Below are 25,746 nucleotides of genomic sequence, written 5' to 3' on the forward strand. Positions count from 1 at the left end.
GATTGATGATGTTTCTTTCTCATCAAAGTTTATATCTCTCTATCCTTCTCCATTGCTCTTTCTCTAAAAATCAATAAAAACATATTTTTGAAATGCCTAAACAGCTTTTATAAAAGTTAGCATATATAAGAGGCAAATAACTGTAGCAGTTGGAATCTAAAATGAAACTTTCCTCAATGCAGGGGGTTGAATGGTATGAGCAGAGATGGGCAAATCCCAACTAATGGAGCTGGGGTGGGGTTGATGAAAAATTATCAACAGTCTAAAAGTTTATCATTATAAAGTAAGATATAACTTCTTCCTGAATTCCTGTAACAGCAGACAAATCCAAGATTCTTCACTATTCCATGAATTACATGATTTAAGAGGTTGTTTCTAGTCTAAATACAGTGGTTATGACCCATTTGATTGGAATTATATCCACAAGGTTCGTTTTCAAGAAAGAAATGTTAGTGTGAAACAGATTATCATCATTTAAAGTACATTTCCCCAGCCACCCTTGAGCATCTTTCTTTGTGTCAGGGGTGATGTTACACTGTGCTGCTGGTGCATGCCTCTTGGTGATGCTCATAATGTCTTCCTAAGCCTCTTTATAACATCGTGTAATGAGAACCATTTATAGGTAAGACATTTTAAAACAGAATATTTTTTAGATCATTTGATATCATGTCAAAATAAATTAATTCAGCTTTAAGCTTTGTAGCTGTAAGCAAGCAAAAAATAGAAAAGGAAAGAAAGAAAGAAAGAAAGAAAGAAAGAAAGAAAGAAAGAAAGAAAGAAAGAAAGAAAGAAAGAAAGGAGGGAGGGAGGGAGGGAGGGAGGGAGGAAGGAAGGAAGAAAGAAAAGAAAGAAAGAAAGAAAGAAAGAAAGAAAGAAAGAAAGAAAGAAAGAAAGAAAGAAAGAAAGAGAAAGAAAGAGGGAGAGAGAGGGGGAGTGAGGAAGGAAGGAAGGAAGGGAAGAAGGAAGGAAGGAAGGGAGGAAGGAAGGAAGGAAGGAAGGAAGGAAGGAAGGAAGGAAGGAAGGAAGGAAGGAAGGAAGGAAGGAAGAAAGAAAGGAAGGAAGAAAGGAAGAAAGAGAAAGAAAGAGACTAATGCATTCTTTAGTTGGTATTGTGGAAATATCCTTAAGAGGTTCCATTCCATATGTTATCATATGACACAGTCAAAGTTTCATTTGGAGTTCCACAACTGCCATGTTATGATGGTTTTTAGTAGCCAGACCATTGTGATGTATCTTCGGAGAGTGTTTTCTACATTTTAAAATTTGGATCTGAACCCATCCCCAAGCTTAATGCTGACATTCACAAGGACTCGACTGGCTCTATCTCAGGCTGGAGAAAGCTCTTATTGTGGTCAACTTAACTGAGCCAACTATTAATAATATCAGAATACCATTCTGCAAAGCAGGGCAATACTTAGCCAAAGTGTTCACAGGGTTCATGCTCCTGACTGTTCAGACTTCTTAGTAAATGTTTCACTGTGTCCCAAGGAGAAGACAGAGTGTTTTAACGTGGGAAATTGAACCTTCTGTGCTGTCTGTTCTGGAGAAAAGAATGTGCTTTCTAAAATATTACTTTTTGAACTTCCTGTACTGTATTTACACAATTCTGCCTCTTTAAAAGGCTAAATTGTGTTATGACTAAGGCAGTCACTGGTAGACCCAATGTGCTCTATGAGAGAAGTGTTCACCATCTCCGTGCAGTTTCCTTTGTGTGGTGCATTCCTTCCCTGGCCTGTATTACTTTCCACTCAGCAAACCTTTGATAGAGAAGCTTGGCTGTGGAAGCTATTGTTCCACTTACCCTGGTACATAATTATATGCCACCTAAAAGCATGCTATGGTTTAATGCTGAAAAGCAAGGCTGGGGGTAAGACCAAACTGGAATTTGGGTTCAACTCACTGAGCCTCAGTTTCCTCATTGTAAAATAGACATTACATACCGTGCGAGGCAGTTTTAAAGATTAAATAAGAGAGTGTGTATAGCACAGTACCTCCTACTTTCTTTCTCTTGCTCAATAAATTGTAATTCTTAGCCACTTTGGGTGTTGAAAATGTGTTCAGTTGATGAAAATGCATTAGTAAATTTTCACACAGTAGCATATGCTGAAGGTCATCTTTACATATATTTGTAAACTCAAAAACAGCAATGTTAGAATAAGAAGAACAGAAAAAGTAAGCAATGCTTTTAAAATTTTAAAACATTGGGACCCACAGTAAGAAATACATTTTACATTGTGACCTAGTTTGCAATACATAAACACACCACAGACATAACTGAAATGAAAGTTTAATGCAACAATACCCTTCTACTCTGGTATTTTCTCTCTTTTTTTTTCTTTTCTTTTCCTTTCTAGTTAGAACCAACTAAGGTGATTTTATATGTACAACTTGAGAACACTGATTCAATGAAGAGCAACTTAATTTATTACATAAAATCTTTAATATTGATTATTCAGTGCCATACATTTACTTATATTTTATAATATATAATTACAATAATGAATATTTGCCTCTAGAAAAGGGCAAGGAAACTAATAATTGCTAAGTATGCACTTTTTAAAAAAATATGTTTTCGTTGATTTTTTTAGAGAGAGAGAGAGAGAGTAAAGGAGAAAGAGAAACACTGATGAGAGAGAAACATTGATCAGCCACCATATACATGCCACCCTTCTAGGGATCGAGCCTGCAACCCACGCATGTGCCCTGACTTGGAATCAAACCAGCAACCTGAGCCATGCCGGGCAGGGGACTAAGTATGTACTTTGCCAGATATTACCTATGCTGTTTTGCATATATCTTCTCTTTTCTCATGAGAATCTTACTATTAGCTCCATTTTACAGATAAGGAGACCAAAATTCCAAGAGATAAAATATCTTACTCAAGAATTCAAATCCATCAATCTTCTACTGTTTCTAAATGCAAGAAACTATATAACTTACAGTGACATATCAGTAAGCTATTATCTCTGGGCTATTGTATCACATCTTTTTCCTTTAAATTAAAGTGTGCATTCTTGACATCTTAAGAACAGAATTTGCTTTTAAATTATAACACAAAAATGCAGGTGCCCTGGCCAGTGTGGCTTCATTGGTTGGGCTTTGTCCCATGCACCAAATGTTGCCAGTTCCATTCCTGCTCAGGGCACATGCTCAGGTTGTGAGCTCGATCGCCAGTGGACGGGGGGCGCATGAGAAAGCCAATCAATATTTTGCTTTTACATCGATGTTTCTCTCCCTCTCCATCTTAAAAATCAATTTAAAAAATCGTTTAAAAATATGGAGTAAAGGTCACATATTAATTCTACTTTGCATAATCTTAATAAAGAGTAGCCCTCTCCAAGAAGTATTCTGAAATGGTAAGATAATGAGGATAATTTATATTTCTTTGTGAAACAACTTTCTGGCATGTGACTATTTTGTTCTGTTATTTTAAATACAATAGTTAAAAAAATTTTCCCTTAAAAAACACTTTTAGAAGAGCTAATACTGGAATCTGTATTCCCTTTTAGTTAAAAATAAACCCAACTTTGATAGTACAGTCATAAACCAGCAGGATTTTAGTTTGGTTCAGTGTTTGGAAGGATGATCAAACTCTGAGTTTATTTTTTCATAGGTTTTTTTCCTCCTACAGTTCTTCCCACAGTGGATTAACAACAGACATTTGAAGTTGTACTGTTTAAATATCTTTGAATTATTTTTGTTTAAAAATGTCAATGGGTACGATAGGAAAAGTACATTTTTTTCCTGTAACTTCAAAACAACTGAACAGAACCTTTGGAATGAAACCAAGAGTTGAATGTTTTAGCTTTAAGAAGATTTTCTTTTCTGAAAAGTAATGAATGAGTCTCTTTGCAAGTTTAACTATTTCAGGTTTCAATTCTCTGACTTCCAGTATTCTATTTTTAAAGTAATATTTCATGAATAAATAAGCATTAATTTTCCTTTCTCAGTTACTTCTCAAATCAGAAGTTATATAAAACTTCAGATGCACATATACAGCTTCTGTACAATAAAATATATTTTATTGTTGTTGTTAATCCTCACTTGAGGATATTTTTCCATTGATTTTTAGGGAGAGTAGAAGAGAGAGGGAAAGACAGAGAGAAACATCGATGTGAGAGAAACACATTGATTGGATGCCCCTGCATGAGCCCCAACCAGGGCCCGGGCCTGTGAGGAGCCTGCAACCAAGGTATGTGCCTTTGACCAGAATCAAACCCGGGACCCTTTGGTCCACAGGCCAATGCTCTATCCACTGAGCCAAACTGACAAGGGCCATAATGTTTTGAATCATGTAAAAAGTGTTCCATTTTGTTAGTGGCTACTTCATTCAAGTTGGCATTAATGAATGGCAGCCCTTGAGGCTAGCTTGCAATGACCAGTGGGATGAGAAGGACATGTTTTCTACTTGCTCTCTTTGGGAACTGAGAACAAGTCCATCCTTGTGATATCTCTGGAAGGGGAACAAATATGTTCAGGGACTTTTATCTTAGTAGATTGCCAAAAATGATGTGTGCAGGCTGAGGGGCATATTAGAGACTGACTAAGATCCACAGTGTCTGAGGCTTTGTGTTGAGACAGTTAACTCCTAGGGTCTGCTTTCAGACACAGCAAGGGATGCAAATCAGACGGGTCCATGTCAGCCTTCCGTTTGAGGAGTCTGAATTTGCAGGGGCCTCTGGGAGGACTCTGCCATGTCTTCCAGGACTCCAGGGCTTTCCAAGGCCATCAAAGCTTGCACCCACTACAGAGCAGCAGCACAATCTCTAAAACGCACACAGTCCTCGGTTCATGGTGCCTTAGGTGAAACTTTCTCAAGTCTTCATTTGTGGGAAAGATGAAGCAGGGGAAGCTGTCAAATGTGCAAATGTTGGTTTTAAATTAAAGTGACTTTATGAAATCATTCTTAAACATTTTAAAAATATTTTTATTGATATCAAGAGGAAGGGAGAGGGAGAGAGAGAAACATCAATGATGAGAGAGCATCATTGATTGGCTGCCTCCTACATGTCCCACACTGGGGGGTCGAGCCTGCAACCCAGGCATGTGCCCTGACCAGGAATCGAACCTATGACCTCCTGGTTCATAGGTGGACACTCAACCACTGACCCACGCTGGCTGGACTTATCCATTTTTAATGTATATTGGCTCATTTTTTTTTCAAATTGTCACCTTGATGATATAGTCAATATTGGTAGACGTTATATAGGAGAATAATACATCATTTTGTATTTCCATTCAAAACTTGTATTTATAAGGCAAATGGACTCCTTTTTTTGGTGAGGAAATTTGTAGAGATAAGATGAATGGAAACTATCACTAAGAGTTAAATGGTGACTCAGTTGATAGGTGAAGGTTATCAGAAGGAAAATATGGAATGATAGATTAGTGAACCTGTTGATGGACTCACTTTGTTTTTTATTTCCTGAAGCCGTCTTTGTACTCTGATAACACCAAATTTGTGACAAAGTGCTATAATACAAAATATAATTTGGTGGGAAAAACATTCTTATTTATTTCATAGTATCCCAAGTGACTCTACTGAATATGTGTAATTTATGAAGTGAGATGAAAATAACAAACTCTTTCAATATAAGAAATTGTTATTTTTATTGATCATAATTGAATATTTATGATTGCATAGAAATAAGGAGTAAAGTGTTTAGAATTGTATCTCAAAATGATTAATCTGGTATCATCTGTGCTAAGAAAAGAGACAGTCCAGGAGTGGAAAAAGCAGGTTCATTTTTAGCGATAAACATTGTTTTGGAAGTTAGTATTGGACATTAATAAGATAGACATGTTATAGAATGAAAAGACACCAAAGTTCTAGGTAGAATTTACTCTCTGACTAGTGACCTTGGCAAGTCACTTTACCATGCCGAAATTTAACTTTCTGATCTATAAAATAAGAATTAAGTCATCTGTATCACCTTTAAAGTTCTAGAACAAAAGTTTTTTTGGGGAAATCACAACTTCCCCCAAACAGATGAAATTGGCTTTTATGCTTCATAAGACAGACCACAGCTTCCTCTACAGCAGTGATGGCAAACCTATGACACGCGTGTCAGAGGTGACACGTGAACTCATTTTTTTGGTTGATTTTTCTTTGTTAAATGGCATTTAAATATATAAAATAAATATAAAAAATATACATCTTTGTTTTACTATGGTTGCAAACATCAAAAAATTTCTATATGTGACACAGCACCAGAGTTAAGTTAGGGTTTTTCAAAATGCTGACACGCCGAGCTCAAAAGGGTCTCCATCACTGCTCTACAGCCTTGTAGGAATTTGAAGCACCAGCACCTAAGCAGGCTGCTCTGCAAAGTAGGAATCTACCTGCTTAATCACCCACCCTATCTACGCCCTCTTCCTGAACTCTGTGCTTCAGTCATGCTAAACTGGTGACTGTTCCATGGTGCACCTCCACATGGGCTTCCGGATACCTTGCCCACTGCCTGTGGCCCTGGTCCCCTTTATACTTAAAAATACATTAACAAATTGTGGGGGCGGGGAGGTTAGGGGATGGTGGAGGATTTCACAGTAGTGGTATCAGGAGGTGCCTCTGGGAGCTCCAGGTACTGTAAGGAGGCTTTAAGGAAGCAGGCATGAGGGTGGGGGTGAGGGGGTGAAGGCGTGGTTTTAAAAGCATGGGGTAGGTCCTGGCGCTGTAGCTCAGCTGGTTAGAGCACTGTGCCTATATGCCAGGTTGCCATTAGATCCTGAAGCAGGGCACATGCACAAGTTAACAAATGAATGCATAAATAAATGGAACAGCAAATTTATGTCTCTCTCTCTCTCTCTCTCTCTCTCTCTCTCTCCCTCTCCCTCTCCCTCTCCCTCTCTTTCACCCCCACCATTCCCCTCTCTCTAAAAATCAATCAATAAATAAAATTAAATACATAAGGCCTAGGCAGAGGCCCAAGGCCACATTTAGCAGAGTGATGGTGCTCCCACTTCAGCTCTTCCTGCTCTCTGCTCCATCTCCATGATGTTCTATGCCTTGACCTCTCCCTCATCCTGTCCTGCATCTCCCCTGATTGCACGCCACTTGCCTGGACCCCTAATCCACTCCCTGCACTACACCTTCAGACCCCTCTGTGGTCCCTGCAATCTGCATACCTGCATGGGGTGCCTCCTGGAACCCTGTCCCATCCAAGTTGGTGGGGCTATTTGCCCTGGTGCCCCCATTAGGCAGTGGGACATTAGGGTTCTGGCAATCTGAGCCAATCAGACCTTCACCCAACAGGGGAGGGCCTGACCAGGTGTCCATCACTGCAACCTGGCTCCACCCATAAGACCTCCAACCAGTGCCCTGCCCATAGCGCCCCACTCAGATGACTGCAGCTTCGAGCCACACCTGGGACACTTCTCAACCTTGGACTGCTGCCAGATCCCAAATCTGAGATCTCCACCTTGGACTTCCATTTCCACCAAGGGCATCCATCCACTTATCAACCTTCAGAGTGCTGTAGACCCCTACCAACCTCCAGGCCATCTCTCAAAGGCCACACTATCAAGTCAAAGGCAAATGTGGACCAGCATTCACAGGTTCCTGTGGCCAATTCTTCTAAGAACTTTAAGAGCCAGATGCCCCACTTGGATGTCCCCTCCATCGAAGGCAGTCAATGACTCCCACTCCCTGACCTCCTGGGACCGACTTGAGGCTGGTGTGGTGGCATGGCACCTGGGGACTCCTTTCATCTGGGGAGTTCTTCATTTTAGTGGGGCCTTTGAAAAGGACCAGGTCTCCCAGGACAGGAGGTGGGAGCCTCACGCCAGCAGGCCCCACAATGGGGTTGGTGGCAGGCCAAGACCCAAGCTCTAGAAAGCATTTATGGGCAACTCCTGGGAGTTTTGAACTGAGTAACATTCACACACACACACACACACACACACACACACACACCCTAAGACAGTGCAGAAGGTGAAGCTAGGGGTGGAATGTGGGCCTCCTCCTGGAGTGGATGTGGTATGAACTCCCAGACAACTCCCAGACACTGTGTACATTTTTATTATTTTTAATAAAAATTATTATTGATAAAACAGTAAAAGGAGGTGGATCATGCTCTCTTTCTTTTCTGGGCTCTTTTCTCTCTCCACACCAATCTTCTCGATATTCCTGCCATAGCTACCATCCCCATTCTTGGACAATTTTTATTCTTTAGTCTTGATTTAATCCTGTGAGCTTGCTGTAAGACACTGGAAGTCATGGTGCCTAGGTTCCAATTCTGAGTCAATACTTTTAATAACAAGTTACTTTGGGCAGACTACTAAGCTTCTCTTTTATCATCTGTAAAATAGGAATAAGGACCTACCCTTGAAGGTTTAAAGGAGATATTACATGTAAAATGCTGGTTTTCTGTATCTGCCACATAGTAAACACTCCTGAAGTGATTAACAATATCATGAACCCCAGAGCTACCTATGTTTACCTGCATGATAGCATGTATCTCCTTGTCTTGGAATTGGTTAGTCAGTTTTCTACATACACCCACTGCCACCTCCATATCCCAATTAGGCCCTACAGTCCCTGAAAACAGAAACTGGGGCTTGTTCACTGCTGTGTTCTCAGTGAATAAAAATTAGCCTATCTCATGGTGGAGGCCAAATAAGTATTGAATGAAAACATGATTATTCCACTTTACAACCTAATAAGAGAAATAATCAGACAGAATTATAATTCAGAAATATAATCTATAGTCAATCAGAGCAATGTAGGAGTTAATTTTTTAGCAAACTAGAACTTTTGGCACAACAATTCATTTGGAAAAATAATTATGGTATTTATGTAAATATTTTGGTCATTTCAGAAGACTACGCAGGTTTGACTTTGCTCACTAGGAAATCGTGCTCTTTGGTGATTTTTTCTTTGCAGACTAAATCAATGCAGCTCTATATTGATAAAGCAAGCTGGTGATATGCCCCTGTAGTCTTTATTTTGAGTCTTATTGATGATGGTAATAGAAGTTGATAATCAGATTTTCATTTGGCCAAAGTAGCCAAGAAAATATTCTATTATCTTTTGTCTAAAATCTAATAAGTAATTCAGGACCAAGAAGGCAAATTGTGAAAAATTCCATAATGAAACAATTTTTTTTCTATTACGAAATTGTCAGAAGCTTATGCAGATTCATTTTGAGGGCATCAAGATTTTATGAAAAAAGAAGAAAATAAATACATGATCTGTTTTCTTCCTTATAATATAAACTTTTGCCCAAACCAGCTCTCCTTGTGCATTGCCCACAAGGTGAATGTCACTGCATGAGAAGATTTGGAGCCCTCTTCACTCTGCATCCTCTTCTCAATCCTCCTATTGGTCATCAGCTATCTTGTTCTTGAAGAATGCCCTCTCTTCAACTAAAGTGCCACTACCAAAGGTAGCAACCTGGGGGCCATTTATGAATAGATGTAACTGAAATCAGGACAAATCTGTAGTAAGTTTCTTTCCCCTAAGATGTTGACCCTGAAGGACAACACTCAATTGGACACCAGGTGGTCATGAGAAAAAAAGCGTTCTTTGTATAAAGGACTTAAAATAGTATCAAGGAGAGGGGAAACAAATAAATATATAATTTGCTTTTTAAAATTACAATTTTTAGAGTATGGAGTTTTTAAATGAGTCATTGGTGAGAAAATAATTATAAATAAATAAAATATATAAAGATATTTTAGAATTGAAAGACAACATTTATATTTTTGAGCCACATAGTGATTTAATAATAGAGGAGATCACCACCTACCCCGATTCTTTAAATAAGCATTCACTTACTTCAGTGATTGTGGCTTAGTCAGATAATCTTGGAGTACTTTCCATGATTTAGTCAGTGATATTGAACAGGCTCAAAAGCAAGAAAAGAAGGGAAACTGTACAAAGTAAATAAACTTAATGAAGCAGAAGATACGTGTACCCAGGGAGTTCAACAATTTAGAAGATTTGTCTGACTTTTTTCAATTCCAAAAGTAATCTGTGTTGACCATAACAGGAAACTAATCTTCCAAGTTAGAGAATGTACATGTGTGTGGTCAAAACCTTCTTTTAAAAAATGCAGTAAAAGTTGTAAGAGGTCCTTTGAGGAAATCTAACTTTATATATTGTCTCTCTTCATTATGTCTCTGAAAATATTTTAGTCAACTCAGCTATATAAATGCACAGTCCTTAAAAAGGGAGTGTGCATAAACTATAGTGTTATACAAAGTTTTGTATATAGTCACCATTGATGAAACATACTAGCAATTTCTGTTTTGGACCTCATTGAAGAAAACATAGTTAATGTCCACTTTCTCATTTGGCCAAAGTGTCCAAGGAAATACACCATTGTACATTTCCTAAATGCTAACAAAATCACAAAATTGTTTAAAGCCCTCAATACAATACAATTATTCCTCTTGTCAAAGTTTTAGTGATGCCCAGTGTATTGTGACAGCTTGCAGATGACACCAAAACAATCTATATTTTCATGGAGTCTGAGATCCTAAACATATAATAATTTTTCACTGAATATAGGAAAGAAAAAAAAATTTGGCTGGGGTAGAGTGGATAGGAGTGACGTTAAGTGAAGGAATAGGGAGAAAAAGAATGCAAACTGGCAACTAGTTAATTAAAATAATGATGTCAGGATTTTTACATTGGAAATATGCACTCCGAGTGCTTAAATAGCAGGGAGTGCAGATCTTATCAAGACTCGGGGACTGTAGTTGAGGTTAGATGAATGCTTACCATGTGTGACCAAGTGGGAGGAAACTGTGGTGAGACAGGGAAGGGGAGACATAACTCACTTTGTGTCTGGTGTGATGATGTTGAATCTCTTTAGCAATGATTTCTGTGTTATGTATGGGTTATGGGAGTTTGATCTCGCTCTATGCCAGCTGCAAAGAAATGCCTTTTGGCTCAGATTAAGTTGTGATCACTTCACTTTGGCACCTCTTCACTGGTGTCAGCATTTACAGTCCACTCCCAGCCATGGCTGCAGCAAGTCTTCGAGATCTCCAGAGCTATAGCCTGTAAACCCAGGTTGCACTCTGGCATTCAGGGAACTTGCCAAGTTCCATAAGGTAATGACAGCTAAATCATAATGCAGCACTTGACTCTCTATCCATGACCCATTTTATTACAGTGTCTCCATGGCAGCTCTTACAAGTTAATTGGGTTCATTACAGCAGAAAAGGAAACAGGAAGATAGAATGGGACAAAATACTTCCACCCATATTTTATGGGGCATTTAAATTGGAGGGAGAGGTTCTTGGCTTTTCCACAGACACTAAGGAGAAGGGAGACAGGCGGTTGGTGTAAGACTTCTCATACACTATGCAGATTATTATGATTAAAACCTCCTAAGTAAACGGTGCTGCTGGGTATCCTGTACATTTTGTCCTTTTGAAATCCCAAATGCTTTTGAAATGTGAAAACTCCAACTACTGGCCTATGAAACCCTAGAGAACCGGCAGACCAGAAAAGGAAACCTGGCATCGTAAGAATAAACAATGATTCTGCTTAAGATGGATGTGAATTGTCAAAGGAAAGGTAAAATGCAGACAAATTTCAATCTCTCCAGACCCTTTCCAGTTCTGCTGCTTTGCTTTTTTCCCTCTGACAGCTCCCTCGAGTTTTCTGTCTTCTTGAGCAATTCTGGTAGCTGCGCTCCCTTCAGCAGTAGTTCCTAAGCCCCCAGTGTCTGCAGCATCTTTGTCTTCCCAAGGGGTTTTCATTAACATCCTTGCCTGTGATAAGCCTAGACTTTTTTCTTTAAAGCCTTTTTTCTATAAACCTAAGGGCATGCCTTCACATTTGTTTTTGCTTTATTTGATTGTATTTCTTTAAGAGTTGCACGCTGCATTCCTGTACCCTGACTTAAAAGCTGTGACCCAAACATGGGCTTTGGAGACAGGTAGGACTGGTGGCACAGCTCTGTGACTCTGGGCTTCCATTTTCCCATTTGCAAGATAGGAATATTCACATTGCATCGTCCTGTGATGATTGAATTATATAATGCCAATACATAGTAACTATTCAATAATTTTCAAACATTTTTTCTTGTAAAGAAGGAAATGAGAGAAGTAATTTTTTTTCAAAAAAATCTATAGAATTCTCTGCCCTAAGCCATATTAGTTACTAATATGATATAAGATGAAGTAAAAGAGATGCATTTGACCTAGGTCTCTCCATCAGCCTGTACCCATTAACTAAGAATTCCTCAGGTTTGGCCATTCCCTAAACTGCACTTGTAATTCATATTTCAGTATCTATAGGTGAGAGATGTCAATTACCTAAATAAAAATAATCTATTATCCTTACTGCCCACTTCATGCTGTTTCTCTCGGTCTCCCCAAAGACGTATATTTCCAGACAAAATGTGCCTTTTCTATACGACCCAGACCTGATTAATAGTCTTTTTCAATGAATCTTTTCATACACTAACAAATTAATCTCCACTTAGCATCCACAGTGTGTGATTATTTGCAGTATTGGATTATTTAACCTTTTATATTATTCTCTAATCATTTTATGTTTTAAGTATGATTTGTGAATTCTAGAACCTGAGCTAAGGGTGCTGATGAAAGTTTTTCCTAAAACCAAAGGTTTGTCACAATGGTAATTGTTTGTTTTCTTGGCCTAAAACAAGACACATAATCATGATGAAAGGTATAAGAATTGTATCTTAAATAATAATTAAACAAAACAAGCTTTCTACCACGAGGATTCCTGGGTGTGTTTTTTTTTTTAAATAATCATGGCTCAAATCTTTCGGAATAGTTATTTTAATCCCAACTCTACTAGAGTGTTCTCTAGAGTGGGGCACACAAAACAATTCATTGGGGTGCAATAAAAATATTAGAATTCATCTTCAAATTTCTTTTTTTATCTAAAAATAAGAATTTAGTTTTGCTGTACTTAGTAAATTAATTGTCACTGGTTCGTCCTCACTCCATTGTGGGTCTCATATATCCAACAACTGCATGTCATGACCTCTATGCAAAGTAAATTGAGGTAGGAGCACCAGCTTCGCTGTGAGGAGGTGTTAACAGTGGTGTCTTCATTAGATCATTTGGTCACCTGTGAATATTGCAACATAATACAGTTTTCACATGTTTCTGGTTATGTGGGTTATGGTTATCACTAAAACACATTCCACATAAGAATGTGGTGCTAAAATTATTCCTTCTGTTAAACTGCTACTATAAACAATATTATTACTGTAAACTCAATGGATTCAAAGAGAACACAGCACAGTGTACATTTTCTGCTATCAATAAAGGTCTCTGTCAGCCACAAAACATGGTAAAAATTTGGTCTAATATTCTCAGTCAAGTGGTTAGCAAAAAAAAAAAATTATCAACAAGGCTAATAAAATAGATTTCCATCTACCAGCTTTAACTCGAAACTTTCATTAAGTATATGTTGTGTGGTGAACTATTAATGATAGAATGAAGCTATTACATTTACCTATTTCAAAATATAATTTCCTTTTTATTGCTTATTATCAAAGCATTTTTATTTTTTTGTATTTCCTAATGCATGTAATTAGTATGGTAGTATATATGTCATTTATATATAAATGAACACAAATAAAGAGTACATGCATAAAATTTCTTCACAGATAGGTGTGGAAGATCAAAATGTGGACACCAATACTCCACTAGGATATAAATTTCTTACTAGATTGGAAGACTCTGGAAGGCAGGGGTCATAAATTATCTAGTTGGAGTCCCTTCATGGAGTGAGGAGTGGGGGAGTGAATGAATGAGTGGAGATTCCAAAGACTCATATTTCTGACTTCGGGCCCTTCAGCACCTGCACTGTTCCAGGCAGCATTCACTATAAATAACAAAACCCCTGGATGCACTCTGCCCTGGAATTGTGGCAACAACAAAACAACAAAAATAATATCAGCTTTGACCTTGCCAGATAATGGAAAGGTAGTGTCTTCCTTTTGGTAAAAGTTCCATCTCTATCATCTAATGCTGCTTTTTGTCTGCTAGAAATGACATATTTATAAAAATACTAGAGGCTCGGTGCACGACATTCGTGCACTGGGTGGGTGGGGGGAGTTCCTCAGCCCAGCCTGTGCCCTCTCACATTCTGGGACCCCTAGGGGGATGTCCAACTGCCGGCTTAGACCTGGGGAGTGGGCCTAAGCCAACAGTTGGACATCCCCCAAGGGGTCTCTAGAGCTGCTGCAGAGGCAGGAGAGGCTCCCACCACCACTGCTGCACTCACCAGCTGTGAGCCTGGCTTCTGGCTGAGCGGCGCTCCCGCTGTGGGAGCACACTGATCACCAGGGGGCAGCTCCTGCATTGAGCATCTCCCCCCTGGTGGCCAGTGCATGTCATAGTGAACGGTCATTCCCCATTCAGTCGATTTGCATATTATGCTTTTATTATATAGGATAAATAAATTTTCTTTGCTTTTGAAATTATATCTATATCTATGGCTACTTCTAGAGGTATAAATTTTACCTATTGTCTAGACCAGCCGTGGGCAAACTATGGCCCGCGGGCCGGATCCGGCCCGTTTGAAATGAATAAAACTAAAAAAAAAAAAAGACCGTACCCTTTTATGTAATGATGTTTACTTTGAATTTATATTAGTTCACACAAACACTCCATCCATGCTTTTGTTCCGGCCCTCTGGTCCAGTTTAAGAACCCATTGTGGCCCTCGAGTCAAAAAGTTTGCCCACCCCTGGTCTAGACTCATAGTTCTTCACTGATTACTAACATTATATGAGAAGGTGCACATATGGTAATTTATGACCAGTCTCTTCCATGACATTGAAGTTAGGTGCTCCATTAAATTCAACTCCACATTTGCTCAATTCTACCTACCCTGAGTTCTAGACTGCGATTCATATATATATATATGTGTGTGTGTGTGTGTGTGTGTGTGTGTGTGTGTGTGTGTGTATTTATAAGGTTTTGGAGCCAGATATAGTTATATATTTTTACAACTATAACTCAGGTTTGTAATTTTAGAGGTATCATTTTTTTGTGTACATGTGATTTGATATAGAATTTGAGCAGCAGGACTGTTCTTATTGATAATACAGAAAGTTAGTTTCCCAGATCAACCCTCTCTGCTGAAACATCCTAAAACTCCTGGATACAATATTAAAATTTTCTTACGAAAATATGATATAGGTACAAATAGAAGGATGAAGATTTGACATCTTAGAGACTAGAAGCATGTGATTACTCTAGAGAGAAGCCCATTTCATAGGAGGCATGAGATGAGTATCAAGTGTCTGGAGATGATGAGGAGACATGGCTGGTAGAAAGGAGTTGTGGCGCTAAAATGACTGCAGGGTCCCAATGTTAGACATAGGTTTAGAAACAATCTCTTCTCTCCAGGTTGAGAAATGACTCCCCTAATTAAGGAGCCAGAAGACTTCCTAACAGAAATTGCTGTTACCAATGACACCCCAGTATTCTCTGGTAGTTCAACTTTTCTTCATCTTTCCCTTCCCTGAAAAAACACACACATACACACCCCTCCATAGAAGCATCTGGCACAATTCCTCTTTAATTCCTTTGACTCATAAAAGGAACAAAGAAGTTACTGATTCCTATATTAGACTGAGTCTTGCAGGGAACAAAAGACATCCCATTGTTCATTTAATTATTCATTCACTAATTAAGCAAGGCACATTACTAAGTACCTATTATGTTATAAATTGCTTAACTGTCCCACAGTATCCAATCTCCCGTTCTTCATATTCATAATAGAACACTTTGGACTTCCCACAGGACACAAGCTTCTCGGTGAGATCCTTGCTGTTGGTTAATATGAGTAACATGCGTGTCACTTCCTTAGAAAAGAAGTTTCTTGCCCCCCACTTTCTTCCTCCCTCTCCAGGTACAAGAATGCAGATGTGGTGCCAGTGAGCTAGATCAACCTTTCACATGAGGACACTCCTGAGGCTAGCAGGGCAACGGGGTAGAAGGAGCCTGGGTCCCTGTTTGACCCTGAGGAGCACAGCAACCTACCTGTCCTGAACTGCCAACTCACACTGGACTTGAAAGAGAACAAAACGTCTGTCTTGTTTGAGCAAATGTGCTTTTGGGAATCTCAGTCTGTATCCTAATGAGCAGGCCAACTTTGGATATGAAAGTATGGAAATCTGTGTAAATAGTTAATATCACATTTTCTTAGGTATGAAATGATTCTGCCATGTACCATTACAGCATCAGGTTTTATTCATACCATTTCCTCTCCCCGTAATGTCCCTTACCCATGTGTAGAAATTCTATTTTTCTGTCAAGGGTTTGCTCAAATACGATTTACTTGCTATTTTGTCTCTTCTCCTGAGCCGATCCTATGCCTCTATGCTGTTCCAGGTAAGGAACTCTTCCTTCCAGTAAAAATAAACTCCTACTTTGTGCTTCTCTTACAACATTATTTTTGTCTAATAGAAAAACTATGCCTATGTTTATATATTCTCCTAGAGGCTTCACCGCAAAGACTATCATCATGTCACTAATTTTTCCATCTCCCTGACATCTAAAACAATGCCTTTAATCACACAATCCATGTTTGTGAGAGAGTCATTGAATGCCAGTTTTATTCTTTGTGTACTTATCGGTCTAAAATAAATGTTTTGCACATTTAATCTGAAGAGATGTTCACATTTCCTCCTTTCCTATTTATCAAATGGAAAAGTAATTGTTACTTCAAAAATTTCAAGAGGCCTTTTTTTTCCAATTAGTACTAGCCTGCCTTGAAAACGTATTCCAGAAAAACTGACTATTGTTAGGATAAGATCATTATGATTGTAATAACCCTTTTAAAAGAAATGTCAGCTGCTCCTGTTTCGTTTTTCACATAATAGAGCTAGGTCCTATTTCAGCATGATGTTTTCAGGAGCCGGTATATATTTTTATTTTCCTACATGAATCTTTCATCCTTTTACTGTCATTTATTCTTTTTATGCAATTATCCTAAAAGGAAAGCGCTGGCCGGGCAAATGGGTTGTTGTCTGTCTCTGAAGAGACATTCATATCTTGTTGCTTAGCTTTGGAGTTCTGTGATCAGGAACCCTCAGGCCCATTTTTAAGGAGGTTTCAGGCTAGTTGAGCTTCGCTGTCGCCCAAAATGTCCAAAATGAGATTACATGATGGGCAAGATCAATTTACTAGAAGGTACTTAAGCAATAAATCTGGAGCTTTTTTGTCCAGTCACTGTTTCCTTCGAGCTCTGGGGCAGAAAATTAAGCCACAAGAGCTTTGACAAATTAGATATTACTACATCTAATTGTGTATGTTTAAGCTTATCACACTGAATCACAGCATTGTAACCGACGCTCATGCCAACAAGGCCTTCGTTTAATCAGCGCAGTGCCATTTAACAGCAATTAATCACCCCACTAAAATGTCATATTAAGGTCACAGAAACTTGAAAGCTAAAAAGAGAGAACATTAAAGTCAGCTGATAAATAGGGGGAAAGAGCACACTGTGCCCAGGGAAGTTCTGAGCGCTTTGCTTTGTTAAATGATGGTGGGACATCTAATGAGAAGGCGAGCTTAACTTTCAACTGAGATCAGAAAGCATTTCATTCACTAGGTTCAGATGGAAGCCATTCTGTCAGTTCTTCAGGGAGCTACCAGCGTTAAATAGGCAGTTTCTGCCCACAGAATACTTGAAATTGGTGAATTGGTGGTTCATTATACAGATGGTTTGTATCTCCAGGGACACCACTTTATGATTTTTATCTGACTTATTCTTTGGGCTTTTTCTTGCGGAGGGAGCATTTTTTCCTTTGCAGTTACTTTTAAGAAGAAATAGATCAGGTATAATATGGCACTTAAGACAAGTGATATAATATCGTATTATAGTCAGTTACAAAATATTTATGAAAAGGTACAATGAGAGCAATTTGATGCACTTGCTTGCAAATGAGTTTTCATTTTTCAAAAAACTTTGCCAAACTGAGTGTTACAGGACAAAAAGAGACTAAAGATATTTTTCATTTTTTATTTTTATACCCTAGAGCAGCGGTTCTCAATTTGTGGGTTGCGACCCCTTTGGGGGTCGAACAACCCTTTCACAGGGGTCGCCTAAGACCATCGGAAAACACATATATGATTACATATTGTTTTTGTGATTAATCACTATGCTTTAATTATGTTCAATTTGTAACAATGAAAATACATCCTGCATATCAGATATTTACATTACGATTCATAACAGTAGCAAAATTACAGTTATGAAGTAGCAACAAAAATAATTTTATGGTTGGAAGTCACCACAACATGAGGAACTGTATTAAAGGGTTGCGGCATTAGGAAGGTTGAGAACCACTGCCCTAGAGGGTACTGTGCAAATGGGTAGTCTGACAAGTCTGTGTTATATTCCTTCATGAGACAAAACTTGTGAAAAACAGAAATCATTTTACCTGGTGGACCTAGAATAGAGAGAGGTTCTTTAAAGACCAGGACTCTGTGTCCCTCATGGCTTGTCCCTGGCACTTCAACCATGCCTGGCCCTAATAAATATTGCCTGACAGGCTGACTGATTCTGAAAACAGAGATGTGGTATATGGTAAACAAGCAAACAAACAAGGCACACCTGATGTCTCTCTTCATTAAGGAGTACTAGGGAATTGCCATTCAGCTTGTAGACTTCAAGTAGCATTTGAGAATATTTTGAAATGTGATAAAACTGACTATAATGACCACTGTTCAAACTTGGAATAAACAGCAGAGAGACTGAGACCAAGGACCACCTCTGATAGGGAGAATGGATTCCGTTTTCATACCCAGTGGCCTTATCAGCAGGGGAGATTCCATGTGTTGAGATTGAGACTCACTGAGACTGCCATCTAGTTTGTTTGTTTATTTATTTATTTAATATATTTTATTGATTTTTTACAGAGAGGAAGGGAGAGGGATAGAGAGTTAGAAACATCGATGAGAGAGAAACATCGATCAGCTGCCTCCTGCACACCTCCTACTGGGGATGTGCCCGCAACAAAGGTACATGCCCTTGGCCAGAATCGAACCTGGGACCTTTCAGTCCGCAGGCTGATGCTCTATCCACTGAGACAAACCTGTTAGGGCTGCCATCTAGTTTATGCAGACCTATGTGGTCTGGTACTGGCAACATGTGGCTGTTGAGCACTTGAATGTGACTAGTCTAAGTTGAGATGTGCTACAAGTGTAAACTACATACTAGACTTCAAAGGCTTAGCATAAAAAAGAATGTAAACTATCTCATTAGTAATTTTGTTGATTACATGTTGAAATGACAATATTTGGGGTGTGCTGAGTTAAATGAAATATATTATTGAAGGTAGTTTCACCTGTCTCTTTTCATTCTTTTTAATGTGACTACCAGGAAATTTAAAACTGCATATATGTCTTGAGTTATATTGTTAATGGAGAGTGCTGGTGTATGTAGACCAAAGAAGTGTCGCCTATGTTGGTATCATTACTGACCTAGACCAGACGTGGTCTGGTAACACAGCGTTGCAATACTTCCTGACTCATTCCAATCCCCTAATCTGGGCTGTTTCCCAGAGCTTTTAGCTCTCAAAGAGCTGGAGTTGTTATAATACCAAATGGACAATAACGCTAATAACATCAACAGTGTACTTGACAATGAAAGGACTACTTCTGGAAAGATAGGATTTGGCATTATTCAGTTTGAAGGAGAGAATGACAAAACAATTTAACAAACATCTTTGAGGACTTAATGAAACAAGCTAAGCTTGCAGCATGAAGGTTGGAGGTTAACTTGAATGATTTCTTAAGTGTCAGGGTTGTTTAACACTTGAGACAGGTTGTGACTCTTCTTTTTCTGGAGGGCAATGATAATAAAGTAGGGCCTCCTCTGAAGTCTCAGATAAGTATAAGATTGGAGAAGACAATTTAAGATAGCGACCCCAATATCAGTACTTATTCAGATACTTGGAGTGCTTCTGAAAGTTGGTGACAAGACCGGACAAGATCACTAGCCCTTTCAAACACAATGAGCCTCCAAGTGGAGCCATCTTTAATGTCTCTTCTTAGATGTAATAAAATTCTCTTTAAAATGTATTATTTTGTGACATCTCATCACTGTCTTATAAAATTTGCATTTAAAATGTATCAAAATGTTATATCTGGAACTGGACTGAAAGCCCCTCAAGATCTGAGTCTATTGTATTACTTTATTATTATATGCCTTTGTAAGCATAGAACTATAGTGTACTCATTAAATGTGTATATGTGCTATCAGACATGTAGTCATTCCAAAATATTTGGTGAATGGACATATATATATATATATATATATATATATAGATATATTATATGTATATATTATATATATATATGTTTAATAATAATAAAAAACCCAAATGTCTGCACTTGCACTGTTTAGGTGGCAAAAGTAGCCAAAGCGTGGTGCAAATCCCCATGTTTCCAGTTTGGTCTAATACATGTATATAGCAAAAACTTCATAAGCCAATGCTGCATTTAAGTGTAATAGAATTTGGATTTTTTTCCAGTGAGATAAATTGTGAGATCAGTCTTCTGTAGGTTATCAATAATTTCTGTAAATATATCAATGTTTTAAAATCTTTTGCAAGTTAAGTTCTTCTGGTAGTATGGCTTCAAATGACTCTGTGAAAGAATAGTCACTGCATGTATCAACTCGAGAAAAGCAAATGGAACCACCAAACTCTAATAAAAAACATTCTATTTAAATAGAAGGTCCCTGATCAAGTTAAAAGCCTGGTTTATAACCTGTGATGCATTACCTGAAATCTACAATGAAAATGACTTTTTGAGTGGAAGCCTTTGGGTTTTTGTGTGTTTTTTTTTAATGTGTCTGGCCTCAGTTTTCACAGTGTTTAGTAAACTTGTGTGCTGGTATCTTTGGCAGGTCACAGGTTTATTTTCTCTATATTTATATTCATGCATCAATTTTTAAATGGAAACATCTGAGTTTTCAGTGGCACTGCGCCAATCTCGAGTGAGAAAGTAGCGTTCACACAACACATGATACAATGTATAGGCGTGGCCAACATAACGCACATGCATCTGCATCTCGAGTTCCTACCACAATAAGGAAATTCATCACTTATCTGAACGCATTTGGGTGTCCCTCCTCTCACCCTGGTGCCGAGGAAAAGTATTTTGTTTTGGTCTTTCTAAAATGCACCTATTGTTTCTTCTTCCTAAAGTGTCAGTTCCACATTCAAACATTTTAAACAAGGCCGAGCTTAGTTAACTTCCAGACATTTACTCTACCTCTGGCTGGACGCGTCCTGTTAACTTCGGTGCCAGCACACAGCTATTTGGCCTTTTATAAAGGTCACATATTTTCCTTCCAAGTAGAGTTGCCTTAGCTATGTCTGAAAACATGTGTATCCATTCCTCCAAAGGAGAGACTTACATTCTCCTGGAGGAAGATCTTATAGTGAGATCTTCAAGCTGTTGTTACTTTTCTGGGGGTGCTGATTGGGGGGGGGGGGGGCGGTACTGGTGCTTTATAAAAGAGGACTTAATTCTTTCCAGGTATTGGCAAATTATTAGGCTAGAGCAGTGACCCTGGATTGGGTTTACCTCTATGCCTAGAAGACCATGGTGTTCCTGTCAGCAAACCATATGAAACCATGAAAAAATAACATCAATTTTAACATCTTCCGAACAGGTTTGTAGAATTGTTTCTTTAAATACTAGGAAAACCTACTAGAGCTAGTATAGCGAACGTGAAAGGGACAACCACATGCTTTTTCGGAGGATGCCAATGATATTTCTAAATGTCCTAAAAAAAAAAAAAAAATTGTCCCTCCCTGCCCCACCCCCTGCCTTCCTGTGAATGAGTAGCCATTTCTTGGGCCAGGCAATTTAATTCTTAGTACTTTTATCAACACCAGAGGTCCCAGCCTAAAGCGGGGAACTTGGTTTTTTTTCCTTTTTATTTGTTTTCTTTTCAAGATATCGACGATATGGCCCTATCAAATGTACAGTTTAGTGAGATGGATGACACTTCACTAACTGGCAGTTCAAGGAAGTCTTACCCTGGCTTGTTTACATGAACACGTTTTAGAACAGCCATTTAGCTTCCCGCCGGCTTGGCTGCGCTGCCCAGCACGCAGGGGAAGAGCCGTCAGTGGGCCCACAGGTCGCTGATAAACTAACCCCCCATTTGGCAAGCAAGGAAGCAGCGTGATAAGGGCTCTGATTTATGTTTTATCTGTCACTAAGTTTTCAGCCGAGTTGGGCAGCCAGCCTGAAACGACTGGGTTCTGTTATCGCCTCAGATGCCACAGGTTTCTTAAGTGAGGCAGAGTCTCTGGCGACTTTTGAAAAGAACTTCATTTCACCTCCTGGGGAAGGTGAGTAATGCTGCTTTCAAGCGCCAGCGTCTGGCTCAGGAAACTCGGAGGCTGTAAACTAGCCTGTGGGGCTCAGTTCCAGGGCCAGTTCTTAGCTGCCCCGGATCGTCCTGTTTGGGAAACAAAACCAGTCTTGATCATGAGGTCTTAAAAAATTGAGATCCGTAAAATACATGTGTTAACAGGAAGATTATATTAACCCTTCTACCCCAATGTACCTAAAAAGAAAACTTTCTACACATCAGACTCTGAATAAAATATAAGCTGAATTCAGGCAATAAAAAGTAATTGGAAGAAGAAGATAATCTATCTTCAGGGAGAAAAACAGTGTCAGCGGGTACAATTAGAAAGCAAAAAGGGCCCTGTTTACTTTGTGATGGATGCCGCAGCAGGGCTGGGGCGGGGGGGCGGGGGGGGGGTCAATGGGAGATTCGCCCACATAAAAGCCGGGAGTGTGTCCTTATCTAGTCAACTCACACAAGTCCGTGAATGAAAGGCCCCTGCTCCCTTTCCCAACCTGTTTCCAGTTGTTTCCCCCCCAAGTTTAAATTGGCCTGTCGTTTTACAAGGATGGATGGGTATTATTTTTAAGCTTTTATTTTACAATGGAAGAATGTGAGTGTTTCACAAGTGAAATTTTCCCATGGAGAAGGGAATGGCAATGAATCATAAACCATGTAAATACTCCAAAGTCTCTCTCTCTCTCTCTCTCTCTCTCTCTCTCTATATATATATATATATATATATATATAGTTATATATATACTAGCATACACACACACACACACACACTCACATATAGTTATGTTCAAATATCTTCTCTCCCAGTTGTGTTTTCTTTCCAAACATTCTAAGAAGAGGAAGGTGGGGGAAGGCCATTGCTTGCAAGCTATCTTTTGAAAACAATGGTAGTCTATCTCCTGTATTCTCAAATGTAGAATTTTTTGGTATCTGACATGGACCCAGGGAAACTAAGTATTTCCCCTGAGGAATATCTTCCAGTGACATTCTTCCACCGCCTTCTTTAGGGTAAAAGCCAAACTTCTTAGCATGAAAACTGGCTCTTTAGGAGCTGCCACTGTTAACTACCATTTGGCCTCGCCTCTGCCACTTTCCCCCCAGGTCACACCAAAGTGCCTGAAGTTCCCTGAATAACCCCATGCTTCCCCTCTCCATAAGAGCAAGGATTTTAAAAAATGCATCAGTTTTGTTCACCACTGTTTCCCCAAGGCCTAAAACTATTCCTAGAATTTAGTAAATGTCCAATAATTATTTGTTAATAGAATGATGCCTGCATGCCATTCCCTTAGTCTAGAAAAGTCTTCTCCTTTCTTCCCCTGCCTGAATTTTCCTCATATTTCAAAACTTGGGCCACTTAGGAAAAGTCTTCTACCCCCCACCTCCAGATCTGGAAAAGATGGAACACTCACAGGGACTTGTGGCACCCAGGGCACCCCTTCCACATTTTCCGCATCGCATTGTAATTGCTTGTATCCATAAGCAGACAGACAGCCAGTTAAGAGGGCATGGGTGAGGTTGTGTTCCAGGTCTGTATGCCCTGTGTCTCGATGGGTACATGATGAGTTTAACTAGTGCCCATTCCTCTCTGTGGCCAAAAGCCTACATAATGTGCTCCCCTTTAGCCCTCTTCTACTTGTCTCCACTCTCCCTCACCCTAATTTACTCACTCTGGCTTTCTAGCTGTTCCTCCACACACCACGCATGCCTTAACCCTCCCACACTCTGTTCCTTCTGTCTGGATTGCCCTTCCTGCAGATATGGCTCTGCCTATAACTCCATCACTATCTTTGCTCAATGAGGTCTACCCTGCATATGCTACCTAAAAACTATAACCCTACCAATCCCCTCTACACTTACTCTCTTCTCACATACAATAGAATATTATTTCCTAGGTTCATTGTCTGTTGTATGTTACCCTACTTGACATAAGTTTCACAAAAGCAAAGGTATTTTGAATGTTTTATTCATTGAAGTATCTTAAGCACTTAGATTGATGCCTGGAAGACAGCAGGCAATCAATAAACAGTTGTTGAATCAATAAATGTTTATTGTATACAGATGCACATCTACATACACTTATATATACTATTTTTCATGAACATTCTAAGCCAAATGACTGATTGATTTGCAAAATGAGCACAGGTTCAAGAGCATCTTACTCCCTTCTTTCCTTGCCTTTCCAACCTCCCAGCCCCCTCACCCTCTCCGGGGAGGGAGAGCACCAAAGGCAGAACCAAAGGCAAAATTCAGGCTCTGATGAGGTTCCTGGCTCCATGCAGCCAAGGGGGAGGGGAGACACAGGTGGACAGTTATGTGTCTCTTTGTTTAAAAAAACATACTCTGTTTAAGAGTCCAGTGGAGCAGGACCAGCTCAGCAGCTCTGTGAGTGAGGTCTGGCCTCAAGTTCCTGAGCTTTCTCCTGTCTTTAGAAGCAGAAGATTAGAGTGTTGTTGTTTTTTTTAATCTTGATCTGCTTGTAGTGGCCAAGGCACTGATCATCTCCTCCTTGACATTCTTCCATCACTCCTTGTCTTCTTTAAGGACCCAGCTGTATATAATATAAGAGGGTGCCCCCACAAAATGTATACACACGCTTTGAATAATTATAAAGGCCGTGTTTATTAAAATACATTTCATTTTCAAAATTGACCTATCAGCTGGCAAAACAATGTATATATTTTTGGGACACCCTGCATATATAATACATACTATTTAGATATATACATATATAAAATCAATTTCATAGTTGAATAGAGTCATTATCTACCTTAACACATGTCCTTTCTTTCCCTTAATAAAATCCATAATGAGGTTTTCACTGCTTTTTTTAAGAGGCCAATATACTACATAATGGAAGCCACAGTCCAGTTCTTAATGTGACATTTACATTTTCCTTTTAAATAGAATTATTTGCCTTCAGAAAGAATACTTTCTTTGGCTCAAACTTCCACACACTTGCAACATCTCGCCTCATAAGCCACAGTTTCAGCCCCTGTGTAAAATCATGGCTGATATGAAATGGGTCTTCTCCACTTTTGATGACTTCATAAAAATCCTGTGGTACGCTCTTAAATTCCTCGGTGTATTTACACGACTCCTTGGTTGACTGTGAGAAAGACTGGTGCTCCTGGACCTCAGCTTCAGAAGCTTCCTCCTGCTGGACAGTTGGCTATGAAGAGTTTGTATTCCCTATAAAAATATTGTCACTTTATTTATTTACCCACTTTTTTACCACAGATTTTTTTTTAACCACTAACAAGCACAGCATGAAAATATTTATCTTCACTTTCTTGTCCTCATGCCGGCATGTTACCACTGGCACTGGGCATGGAAAAGGATGTCACTGGGAGTCCTGTGTGCATTTCATTATTCTCTTCCCTTCGTGGTCCTGTCATTACAGAACCA

Source organism: Myotis lucifugus, unplaced genomic scaffold (assembly GCF_000147115.1).
Source record: "Myotis lucifugus unplaced genomic scaffold, Myoluc2.0 scaffold_1, whole genome shotgun sequence".
Classification (NCBI taxonomy): domain Eukaryota; kingdom Metazoa; phylum Chordata; class Mammalia; order Chiroptera; family Vespertilionidae; genus Myotis; species Myotis lucifugus.